General features: G+C 33.5%; 1 protein-coding gene across 1 annotated transcript in view; it reads left to right on the forward strand.

Moving 5' to 3' along the window:
* Window positions 1-35: 35 nt before the first annotated feature.
* LOC123697144 (kinesin light chain) overlaps window positions 36-13,791 on the forward strand; it is a 60,404-nt gene continuing 46,648 nt past the window's right edge. The window contains exon 1 of the mRNA XM_045643566.1: window positions 36-114. The gene's annotated coding sequence lies outside the window, so the exon portion shown is untranslated. The remainder of the gene's footprint in view (window positions 115-13,791) is intronic.

A 13,791-nucleotide genomic window follows, 5' to 3' on the forward strand; every position in this document is an offset into this window, starting at 1 on the left:
AACAATTTTTTTTATTCTGTGGATGGTATGTCGTTGTTATTTTTTTCATAATGTTATCAGTACTGATGTAACAGTGATTCCAAAGTGCTGTGTACTGTCAAATTTTATAGAAAGGTAAGTTTAAATTTAGTTTTATTTCTGTATTACGCCATAGTTTGATAAATTGTGATATCAATTATTCATCTAAGTACATTTTATATCGCAAAGTGATGTTTAACCAGTGTTAAAAGTACCTATAACCGTCAATTTATAACGCCATTTTACTGACTGCGCCAGTCATCTGAGACATTTTTTCTTTATCATTGATACAGTTCTTCAGAAATTAGTATATAAATTTTCGCAAATATTTGGAAAAACGTTCCTGCAAATTGTGTACATGAGAACTTAGATTATCGACGCCAATTTGCCGACTTGTTTAGGCTAAATTTACGATGACTAATCGACTGTCCTTCTAATGTAGACCTCAAAACGAAAGGCCTGAACTTATTGTTTTTCAGTCATTGACCTTTATTTCGAATAATATAGAACTTTTCACCGAATTCTGAATGAATAATAGATCAAGGATATCTGTAGGTACGCTGTAATCTAAAGATATACCTAATTTGAATTTTATCAGCTTGCATGTTCGCGATTACGATGATTTTATGTATGAGGATATGCAGGTTTATGCATTTAATATCATAATTATTGCTAGGCGCTAAATTGATAACAGTAGGATATGTTACTAATGTATAATGCTGTACTTTTCATAAAACTTAAACATGAATTCTGCATGCAAAAAAAATAGTCAAGTGATGTTGATACATCTGTCTGTAGCATATGCTCTAGTAGTTATTCTATTCATTATAGGGATGGATAAAGTTACAATAGAAAATCTATTGTGTCGTGGTCTCATTGGGCCGCTCGGTGGTCAATGGGTTAAGTTAAGAAAGAGGAAAGGCTTGACTTTATCTTAATTTTACGGAAGGCATACAAACATTACAAAATATATCATTCATGTATTTATCAACAAAACAATGGTAGGAACTATTACTGCTTTTCCAATATGATAAAGTCAAGTCTGATCTCCACCACAAACTAAATACCATCATTTTCATGCAACTTATTGTTTCAGTAATGCAAAGTAATCAACCTTAGTATTAAATTGTGTATGCCATATGACAATGCTGCATATAATCAATATGACGGAACTAATTTTAATAAAACTACACACACAAAAGCATCCTACTTAGTTAGTAGTAGTATTTAGTAGAAAATGCTCTTATGTAGTAATGTACATACAGACAACATTGTTTCATTTATCAATACATTTAGTAAAAGTCTTTCAGAATATAAGTTCACTTGTGTTGTGAACTAATATTATGTTGTGTAACAATCACATAACTTTAAAAAAATAAATGTTTTAAATCTGTTACAAAGATAGCTCATTGCTAATGATTGTGTCAGAAGTAAATGATATCATAATGTGATGTAATATAGTATATTACATAGTATAGTTTGTATGGCTTCTCTAACTGCTATTGTATATAGTGTTAGTTTTGATGGTAACGGACGGACAGCTTTTGACAGTTAATTGGAACGATTTTTGTTTTGAAAGTTATGTTTTATTCATTAAGATAATGTATAATTATTTTATTTTAAAATTTGAATTTATTGCAGACGTAAGCATGTTTGTTATAAACATTTTCTGGTAGAAAGATATCTTTAATATTCTATGAAAGTTTTGTGTAGACTATGGACAGGAAACAAGGAGTATGTAATACAATATTGCACTAATACATTGCTTAATAATTATAGATGATATTTTGTGTTATTATAATATACATATGAGTATCATTATAAGATACATAGCATCTGTCTCTTCCTGTTCCTGTCCAAATTTGATATTAATATCAGAGCAATATTGTTGATCGCTTGATAGGCTGATAGCGTCATATTTCAAGCAATAATCAACCACCATATTAATGTACAAATAACTGCTCCAGTTATTTAAAGTTTTATAAGAAGTAACAACAAACATTATCACATACTATTTTTTGGCTGGATTATACTGCCCTCATAAGCCAAAAAGCGTCATCTCAAAAAAGTGAGTTTCGAGAAAATTCATGTTTTAGTTTTTTTGATTTCGCGTCAACTTAGTAAAGTAGTTTTAAAATTATTCATTCATAATATTAGATACTCATACCCATATTTCTTATTAATGTGTTTAAAAATCAAGAAAAATAAGTTTTTTTACCTCATTTTTGAGATACCGCTATTGGGCTTCGAATAATATGTTTATTAATATGAGTTACCGCTTTTAGTTAAAGTGTGTTCATAGGAATTTTCATACAAATGTTTTTCTATACATTTTTGCTAAAAATCCATGTAAAAGAAAATAAAACACGAAAAAAGTGCATTTGGAAATAATTTTAATTAACTTAAGATTAACATAATTAGAAAATTAAAAATTTTGAAAATCGGTATCTATGCCATAAATCAGTCAGAAGTAGGGAGCTCCCTCCAGAAGGACAGTCTATTGCCTGGTATTATATTTTGAAGGGATTTCAAAATATTGTCCTTCTTGGCTTGCGAAATTCCGTTAAGCATGGTTTTCTTCTTTGGAGGTGGAAGAGCATTAGTTTTTAAAATCTTGTTTCCAATAATACTAGCAGTTATATACTCACTATCAAAGGATGTCTTGTAATTAAAATCAAAACTACCTCTCGTGGCTTCCACTTGCACCATGTCGCAGATATAAGGACGTGGATTAAGGCGAGACAGTTTGTATTGCGTTGTGTAATCTTGCCATTCATAAAAGTCATTATGGTCCATTTTTTTTGGAATCACATTTTTCCCAGCACTAGTCACAGCGGTACAAAAATCTTCAAAGTCGTAAATCTTATTCTTCATCCGCTTCATAGACAATTCAACTCTGTGATGAAATGAATCGGCGGACATAAAAGTGTGGCCGGCTTCAAAAAACTTTATAACAATTTTTTCAGCATTGATTTCATCCGAATTAACTATATAAATTAGAAAAGAAAAGAATGTCCAGTTTTTATTTTGCGCTGAACAGTTGTCAACCCATATAATTATATTTTTGGCATCTCGGTGAAACAGTAAAAAATGGTAATATGCACTGATAATTTCATCCTTTGTCCTCCCAAATAATGCCTCATGCCACAACACAGGTACGACGGAATTTTGTCGACCTTTACCAATTGGTACAAAACTCTCATTATAAACGACTATCCTGTGAGTGAAAACAGCAGATTTGAACATATCAATCCTAGGAAGCATTATTACCTTTTGTAAGTCCGCAGAATATATTACAGTATCATTTTCTTTGTATTCTGTATCAGATTTATATTCATCTCTGGATCTATTTGCTTTTTCCATATGTCCAACCCAATTTTGACAACAAATACAGTCATTATTAATATTATTTTTATTGTGAGTGTCACTGTGTAAAAGAAATCCTTCACAAATTTCACATTCTTCATGCCCTAATTTTACAAAAGAAATGTTTAGAGCGCGAACCACATTTCGATACTTGTCGTAAGAAACAATATACGAAGGATTCTTTGTCTTAAAATCTTTATATAAATGTGTTATTGACATGTCACTAGGCAAATACAACCGATTGGGGGCGTGTTCGCGTCTATAGTGAGAAATACTAGGCTCGAAACTCAGAATATGTTCTTTAATAGGACCATCATCTATTTTATTATATGGAACATTTTGACACCTTTTATCTCCTGGAGCTATCACTGAGTTGCTTAAATCTGCTAATGCAGTTTGTAAGGGCTTATCATTTGAAGCTTTAAACCCTAAGGTAGTTAAAAAAAAATGTTTACATACTGTTTGTAATGTACCATTTTCATCTTTAATAGAATATACGAAGGTTTTTTGTCTACGATAATCAGTTGCCAAAGGCTCAGTGACTGTTCTCTGCCTTACAGGTTTTTTAGACGTATGATGCAACATAAAATTTTTTCTATCTTTGTAACTCAAGGTCCAAAAATGATCATTTATATTTTTTCTTTGCCTCTCAGAAATATTTATTGAACAGAATTTTTTGCAGTTTGTTTTGCAAGGTGGTTTAACACCATGTTTCTCTTTCAAAATATTTCTTTTTATTTCTTTTCTGGTTTTAAGTGATACATCATAGCGTTTTCTTTTTCTTATTTTTCCTGCTTTTGTGTAACTGATTGAACTTTCTGTAAGTGTATCATCTTCTGTTTCATTTTCCACAGTATCGTTTGTGTCAGTATTATTGGTACATTCTGTATCTTCGTTTTCTATCGCATCTTCTAAATTGTTATTTGTTACTTCACTTGTATTACTTGAATTCAAAACATTAAACGGTTTTTCAGTGTTTTGTTCGGTCAATACATCAATTTTATTGAAATCAAGATGAACATTGTCCTTTTCACAATTCTCCAGCATAGATTTTGGGTCCGGGATATCAGAAAAGCTATCATTAACGGCAGACAATGGTAAAGTAACCGACGTTAGTGTAACCAATGATTTAATGGAGATGTTATCCAAAGTATCTAAATCTACATGTCCATTGATCAAATTTGGTGCTGATTTAGGTTGCATTATGTCGTTTTCATCCTGCGTAATCAAATCACTGGTTATTATTGATTTATTTGGCAACACATCGTCATTGATAAACATTGCTGTCGGTTGAGATGGCCCTGGTAACATATCATATTCATCTTCATAGACTGATAGAGCTGTTGATGTAGATGGCCCAAATGATATTTCATTGTTATTAAGTTTTTCAGAAGAATATTTTGTTTTGATATTTTCAGCTACTGATTGTGAAACATTTCGTGTTTCGCATTTTGAATACGTGGACTCTTCATCTGAACTATCACTATTAGGAAAAAAGTCTGGATCGATATTTTGAATGTCGCTTTGTAATTTTCCCGATCCCTTGAATTTGTTTCTTAAATCTTTATTTTTTTGAGCTAATATCATCATCATCCTCGTGTTCCTATATGACATTGTTAATAGGTAATTATCTGTAACAAATCAAATGTCCATTTACTATGTTAATATTATAATTTTAATAATCAATTAACAAAACTAGAATAATCGATGGATCGAGAATTGTCAACTGTTAATTATAACATTATTTAAACAAAAAACTTAATATATTGAAGACTACTATTATAACGGTAAATTATTAAAACGAAACTGAATTAAATCAATTATGGGTTAAAAAAGTTCATAAGGAGGTATAAAAATGGTTTTTAATTATGATTTATCTCTACACAAGAGAAATTTACTACAAATTACTTCAAAGTAACTCACCTGAACACCAAGTATCACAATCATAACACAAAACACTGGCTATCACTTTATTATCACCAATTTCTAATTATTCCCGATTTTATCAACTCCACGACCTGTTACTTCAAGCAAAAGAAACAAGAACTGACAAGTAAAATTGTTGTTAGTAAACATTACTATGATGATTGATAGATTTGCATTTAAATATCGTCCTTATTGTTCATCAGCTAGCGTTTATTTTTGTGCAAGAAACTCTGCGAGGGCAGCGGCATCTTACATTTTGCGAACTATTTTCGCCTAATTTTACTAAGCGCAAGAGCCGTATCATTGTAGTTCGCTACGCATTCAACAGTTACCGCCAATATTCTTAGTAATTTTGGCCAGCAACTATAAGAACTTTTCTAAGCGATTCCACCGTAAGCAAATATACGGCCATTGTGTTTAAAAATAATGATATACCTCTCAGTTCCTTAGTAATATCGTATAAATTTGAGATATGCAATATTTTCTTAGTAGATTTTAGGTGGTTTCTGGTTGAGATAGCGCCATTTAACTTCACTTAACCTGTAGGGAATTTGTTAAGCTATCAGATGCAACAAAAATCAGAAATTTGTATTTTTTTGAGATACCGCTTTTTGGCTTATGAGGGCAGTATAATACATATAACTAATTAGCTTATTAGGATACATATAGTAGGTAGGATTATCACATCTATTTATGTCTTCCTTTCACATAGGCTACTTTTCAGCGGGGTGAAATATCTCATTCCAATGTGAATCTTCTTAGACTATTTGGGTGAAGCTGCGCTTACCAACTACTTGATATACCTTACCTACATCCTATTAAAGAATGTATTTCGAAAACTATGATAGTGAGCTTCACGGGAGTTTTACTCTTGCATTTGTCATGTATATATCCATTCCATCATTTAATAAAATTAGGCTGTCGCAAAAGAAGGGTCAAAAAAATACTGTGCATCCGAGTGTCACTGCGTATTCTAGGCCTCCCACGCATATCTTTTTACCTATATACCTCGTGAGTGTCGCCACGGGTTCGATCAAGTACAATATTATTGTCAAAGGAACAGGACAGCGAACAATGAAGCGGCGCGCGGTCAGAACCCGTTTGTGCTGTCCACCCGAGGTCACGGTCGTGCATGACTCAGTGTTACACTCGATTGCTGACAACGTCGTCTCCACTAATGACGGGATTGGTTTGTGAATACAGACATCCGTTCTGGTGGTTACGAAATTGTCGCTTATTTTTATTTGGTTCCCTAGAGTTTAGTATTGATTTATTCTGCGGCACTGATGAAGTGCTCATTGCATTAAGAAAACTTTTCCAATAAGAATTAGCATAAATCTTAATCAAGTAAGATTAAGTGATGACTGGCCGTGTCGCGTTTGTCTTGTTTTCGATTTCATCTTAAAAATCCCAGAACCTGTTCCTTGAAAATCTATACTAATATTATAAAGCTGAAGAGTTTGTTTGTTTGAACGCGCTAATCTCGGGAACTACTGGTCTGATTTGAAAAATTATTTCGGTGTTAGATAGCTCATTTAATAGGCTATATACGCTCATCACGCTACGACCAACAGGAGTGGAGCCACGGGGGTGAAAGCGCGCGGAGCAGCTAGTATTTTATATACGTATACGTAAACAAATTCACGTTTCGTTTCAAAACCGATTAAAAAATTAAATATTTAATTAAGTACGCAATAACTCATTAGTTATGCACTTACATTTAAAATAATGAAAGAGATTATTTAATGGATAATTTACAATTAGCCATTTTTTCTCGTTGCAAATACATAGTAAGAAATAAAAGTACGAATGCAATACTTAAAATACAATGACAGCATGACGAATCACTTGCCACGTAAGGTCACAATGCACCTGCCGGCAAATAAAACCATTTATAGATGAATATCGAATTGTAGCAAGCTGCGAATTATTTTTAACTTCGCGTAACATTTTTTGCCAGTCTCAAACGACTGATTCAACGCTTCAGTAAATACATATAAATAAGCACAATTCACAATAGTGTCGTGTTGTGTCGTGATGTTAATGTATTTGAGTGTTGTTAAAGGTACTTAAAACATTAGGCGGAGTAGATGACAACTTTTTAAGGCATAATGATGGAATTGAAATATGCCAATAAGCAGGGGTTTTGCGACAATATAGCAATTCGATAATACGCTTTCTGACGTCTGTGATGCATCACGATACAACACGAGTGCAGCAGGAAGTATGTTTTAACTCTGGACAATATGCAATATGTTTGCATCTAATTGTTTAATTCTCATTTCTCACGCATTTTGAATACATACTATCTACGTAATAATTGTATTTAAAACTACGTATTCATTATGATGATCCGGTGACCTTCACACCATTTGTTATTGGTGTGATCTTCTGCAGATTTTTTTAAAGTTAAATTAGAATTTTCCTTAACATTACTTGTCCAAAATTTATAAAGATTTTCATTCATACCCATTCATATTTTATGCCCATGAATTACAACAACCTTTTTAGACGTGAAAATTTTAAACCCTCACGTGAATTTTGAAGATCTTTTTGGACCGGAACTATGCGTTTGCTTTCTACCATCGACATCTATTTCGTTCAAAACGTTTCTATAAGTTTCAGCTACGCAGAGAAATATGAACGTTGCATATTGATAAATTACACCGGTATGCGGACAGACGTGTCTGCGCTATTTATGTACCCATTGCACTTGCTTTTTTGTCTTATTGCATCTCTCATCGTACCTGTTTCAGTTTTTGAACTTATTTTACAACTAGCTACGGTCATTCGCATTTGGAGTATCGGGTCCGGTGGGTTTACTGATATCACAAATAAATAGCTAGAATTTGCAACTTGTCTTTCAGAAAAATAAATATCTAATAATAATACAGATTTATGTTAATGGCTCTTCTTTAATTGTAAACGTATTAGCGCTTTCAAATAGTTTGAAGTCAATTGGAAAGTTACAAGTTCAGTTTAAAGTTTCACAAACAGACCAGAAGTAAATCAATATTAAATAGCAAGATTATAGCTAAAATAGTGTACCCAAAAATATAAATTTCATTGAGCATCATTAAAAAACAGACGCGACTACCACTTCCAGTGGACTGTAATGACGACAATGCAATTAGTTTTTTGTTGCATGCAACCGTCCGCCATTTTGGTATATTGTCCTTGCGCGATAGACACGACACGCCCGGCACACGGGACTGGCTGGAATGTGTTGCTTTTTAAACACGGAAGCGGTTTTTGAACGAAGAATAAAAAAAAATCAGTGTTTGAATGAAGAATTAAGAAAATGATGAACTAGTGATGTGGCAATAAGCTTCGATTGATATAACTCGACTAATGAGAAATGTAGTGATGAAAACTAGCTTGCCAGCTTGTCTATGGGGGTATTGTTTGAATCTATATTATAGTATAGACTATAGACATAGGCAGTTTCTTTTCTTTCACGTTTGTAAGCACTTGTTATAAGAAGGATTATACGTCTGTCTGAGAAGGGAGTTATAGAAGCGACAGAGCTTAGGAGAAATTGCATTAGAGTCATTGTTTTTAAATAATTAGCATTTCTTACCAAATCGTTCACATTATTATATTACTTTTTCATCGAAACATGATTGAAAAAATAAATTACATATATTATTGGAACAGCTTGTAGTAAACTCCTTTCAAACAATATTTTTTTAAATATTGTCTCGTCTGATATCCGTATAATCCGGACGCGTTTAACAGAGAAGCCAAGTGGAGGCTTAAATAAAACGACAACTGTAGGGTATCTTGAAATTTCCGTTTCTTCCCCTGCGGAAACTTTCTTAACGTTATTTTGTAGAGCAATATCCTCAATATCCTCTTTGGTTACTCGTTTTATGCAAAAACTTGTTACATCTAAAGTCGTCGTTACTCTTTATACAGACATAAGAAAAAAATCACCTTTAAGTCGCTTTAATCAATATCTGATAACGTATAGATAAACACATGTTTACCTTTTTGTAACAGATTTTTTGATATCTTGTCCTTGGCCATCGCGCTCGACGTTTCAATATTAATATGCAATTACTAATTAATTAATAGATATGGTATGTAGAGATTTCGTTAATACCTTGACCGCTATCAAGTATGTACTTATGTTAGGAGGAATGCATGATCCAAATACAATTTTGATTTTGAATGTGATTGAATCTAATTGTACCGTGACCACTGTAAATACAACTATTTACCCATTAGTTTTCTTTTTCTACCCCTACTAACATAATATCACCCTACTTCTTTCAGCAAGTTGTAGTGAAGTTTGAACACTATAGACTGTTTTGATTCTTGCAAATATTTCGTTGATAAAATGGGTGTTTTTCTTGGTTATTTCAGCCTTTGATTTTCCCGAAACCTTCCCTTTATTGTGCCTTTTTATTAAGATTGTAACAAAAACTTGAATTTAAAAAAAAGTTAAAAACTAAGCGCAAATAGTAGAGTCACGTAGGTTGTAAATCATTTATTAAAAAATATGAGCAGTAGGGGAAGGGGGGGCAAGACGGGGTAGCGGGCAAGACGGGGTACCCGCTGTATCAGGCGATCTAACTGATCAATCACGATCGTTCTAACGCATGATGCGACGCCGCCTTTACAGCTACTAGTCGGCGATGTCAAGTAACACAGAAATCCCGCGCTGTTTTATTATTCGAGAAAAACATTTTTTTAATGGTTTCGTTGTCATTTTATCGTAATTTTCGAAGCGTGTTCTGACGTGAAGGAGGTTTATTCTGTTTTGAAGTTAATTTATTACAGAGAGCTAATGATTTGACTACCATGTAAGTATATTTTTGTCCTTCTACTGCTAACAGTTATTTTAAAATTTGTTTTTGTATTCTAATTGGCACGAAGGGCAAGATAGGGTATATCTGACGGGGGTAAGATGGGGTAGTGCCCCATTTAAAATTGCCCTGTTTTTAAAATGTAAGCACTTGAGTGTCATGAGTTTAGAACTTCATTAATGCATTTTTACTGTTGTAGAATGGTGAAGAACTACAAGAAAAAAACAAATAGAGGAAATTGGGAGGAGGAGTCGATGCGAAAGGCAGTGGATGCTGTTATCCAAGGAAAAATGGGGTATAAATTGAAACAAAGAAGTAACAACAGCAGTGAAGAATACTGCAGTGTAGAGGACTAAAAATAAAACGACAGTGCTTAAAAGAAAAAAAGCCAAAACTAACGACAGCGATAGTGAATTAGTGATGTTGAAAATACTTCATGTCTGTATTGTAATGGTCGATATTTGGAGTCAAACGAAGGCTGGGCGTCTTGTGCTGCATGCGGAAAATGGGCTCATTGCAGCTGTGCTGGTATAGAGGATAAGGATGAAGATGCCACGTTCACATGCGAATTATGTTTGGGATAGTGGGTTGTACCCCATCTTGCCTCCAAGGGTGCCCCATCTTACCCGACATGGGGGGCAAGATGGGGTGTAGGGGGTTTATTTGAATTTTATATATTTATTAATTTCCTGTGCCATTAAGCTACCTAAAAGAGACATAAAATTGAAGACTGATTATATTAAGTGATTTTAAAAATAAAACAGTTATTGTAAACAAAACCCTTCCACTTTTATTCAAACCTAAACATTAAGTACCCTGTCTTGCCCCCCCTTCCCCTACTAACACTCCTAAGCTTAACAGATCATTTCTATAATAAAATCCATAGTCTTGCTAAAAATCGTTCAACTGCAAAGTAAATACGCGGCAACAGAAAGCACATTCGCCCACATCGGGAGAAGGTACAATGGTTAGAGCTAGCGCGCAAGAGCAACTTTTATCTCCGCAACTATTTTGTCTCTCCCATCAACTGTATGGGCTAGTAAGAGCTAGCGCGCACGAGCAACTTTGTCTCCGCAACTATTTTGTCTCTCCCATCAATTGTATGGGGAGTTGCGTCGCTACGTGCACGCACTTTCATGCTAGCCCATGGGTGGAGAGACAAAATAGTTGCGGAGACAAAAGTGGCTCTTGCGCGCTAGCTCTTATGGGTGTAATTTCGTACCATTTCAGCTAAAGGTTAGATTTATCGGGCGCCCGTTGTATTGTTACTTTTACTCGATTATTTCACAAATTGTATCGACTCGTGACTTTCTATACCATTGCGGTTTTGTAATTATGTTTGATGAATTGTGATTAAGATTCTTGGCTGATTGAAGTAATGTTATCCAAGAGATTTAGGTGAAATTTTAAGATAGGTATCGTTTTTCACGGTTGGATTTGGCCGTGTCATGCCGTTTCACCGGATTTTTAAGTTATTAAAAATCCGATTAATTATTTCAACGATATTTTTCTCACGGCTTTAAGAATTTAATGAAAAAAAAAAACAGTTAAGGAGATTTTGCAATCATTGCTCATTCGTGTTAGAAATTCACGAAACTTACCTTACTTACCACTTGTTAACACCTACGAGAGTTTCAGAGGTCTTTACTCAAGTTACAGACTAACTACATTACGATTTAAGTTTTAACTGTTAAACTAACCAAGTGCTAAATTAAACTACCAACTTAGGTAGGTACTAACTTTACTGGTAATTGCAAAAAGGTTGAAAACTTTCGAATACCTACCTAGTGTACATACTACGTAAACTGAAACAAACACACGAGAAATTAAACCATAATAATCATTAATATTAATTTAACGGCTAACTGCTAATTTAAGAAACGAAATCATTGAATTAAGAAATAGCTATATCTTCTAGCTATTTTGTAATGAGGAAAACATATTGTTATCACTACATAGTATAAAACAAAGTCGCCTTTTCCGACCCTATGTCCCTTTGTATGCTTAAATCTTTAAAACTACGCAACGGATTTTGATGCGGTTTTTTTTAATAGATGAGAGTGATTCAAGAGGAAGGTTTTAGTATATAATTTATTAGGTTTTAGACAAAGCGGGCGAAGCCGCGGGCGGTAAGCTAGTAGATATTAAATTACATTACAATATATTTACAACACATAATCACAGACATAATGACACTTTGTGGATCCGTATATGAGCAAATTATATGTGGAATTAAATGTACCTTCTAGCTAGTATTATAAAAGATAGCTAGAAATATTAATAATTAACTTAGCTTAGAAACTTAATTAGCACAAACTACCGTTATCCAACTCCAAGCAAACACTGAACTAGATTTTAATCGATACCACAAACAAATATTTCATACGTTTAATATGGAAAAACTAACACGGATTCTTCTTTGGTAAACTTTCAATTCTATTTAGAAAAAGCTCAAAACTAGTTATTATATTATCTGTGCTCAAAACATAATGAAGATAATTTTCAGACACTGAGATGCTTTGTTGTCTGTAATGTTGATTAGTATGGGAAAGTAGATAGCGGTTTGTTTGTATGTATGTTCATCCATTACAGCATAACTCCATAGCAGAGTATGCTCGGTATAATAAATTAGGTTGTCTTTCTTGCGGATAATTAATATGTACTTAATTATGTTTTCTAGATAAGAATGCCAGATAATGTATTATTTTGGTATCATAATTTTTAGAGCGCGACTTTTTCGTAGGTTGGTGTTAGTTTTTGGATTTATGTTGTTACTGCGGGTGTCCACATACATATTTTGACTTAGTTTGACGATTTACACGGACTGCCATATCTGGGGGCACGGTAGTGCCCCCGCCAAGACGAGCCAAGCGAACAAGCACGGGCACTACCTACCTTTTCTCGAAGCGCTTCGACGTTTTTTTGAACCCTCATAACTTGGGTTTGGATTATGCTAGATCAACAAAATATTCGGGATATATTGTCAATAGCGGACTTATTGAACATATTAAGTTTTAATTACATTAGCTTTTATACTTCAGATTTTATTTATATCTAAAAAACGCTAATTTCGTCACTGACTCACTGATGATCATCAAAATTCTTAAGGTATTTCCTAATGTCCTAGAAAGCTGAAATTTTGTATGTAAGCTAGTATTAGCACACAAACAACAAAAAAATTATAAAACTTGTAACTTTCATCCCCCAACCCCTTAAACTAGGGGATGGGAGTTTGTATGAGACCTGTAATTTTAAATTAAATTTTGATGACGCTAGAGGTCTAATCTAATAATCTAAAACTTGGTTACCCTAGATATATATATGTATAGGTACTCCTTGTTAAAAAAAAATTAAAACTTTAATCGACATACTTATAAAATTTTGTTACAAACAACTTACAAAAAGAAATGAAATCCCACCAAAAACATTTTCATGTAAAATGTTGCCAAGACGAGCCCATATGACTCGCACTGTCAAAAAGTTATCAGATCTCATGTAGAGCGAAGCTTCTAACACTACACGCCCTAACTCTACAAGGCCTAACTTCACAAACTCTACACCTTAGTCAAAATATGTGGCTTGGCCGTTCGTTACTACAAGAACTATTGTATAACACAAAAGTAATGCACAGTGAATTAATTTTTCACCTTACGCCGATGTGAATGTAGCG

Source organism: Colias croceus, chromosome 14, assembly GCF_905220415.1.
Source record: "Colias croceus chromosome 14, ilColCroc2.1".
NCBI lineage: Eukaryota > Metazoa > Arthropoda > Insecta > Lepidoptera > Pieridae > Colias > Colias croceus.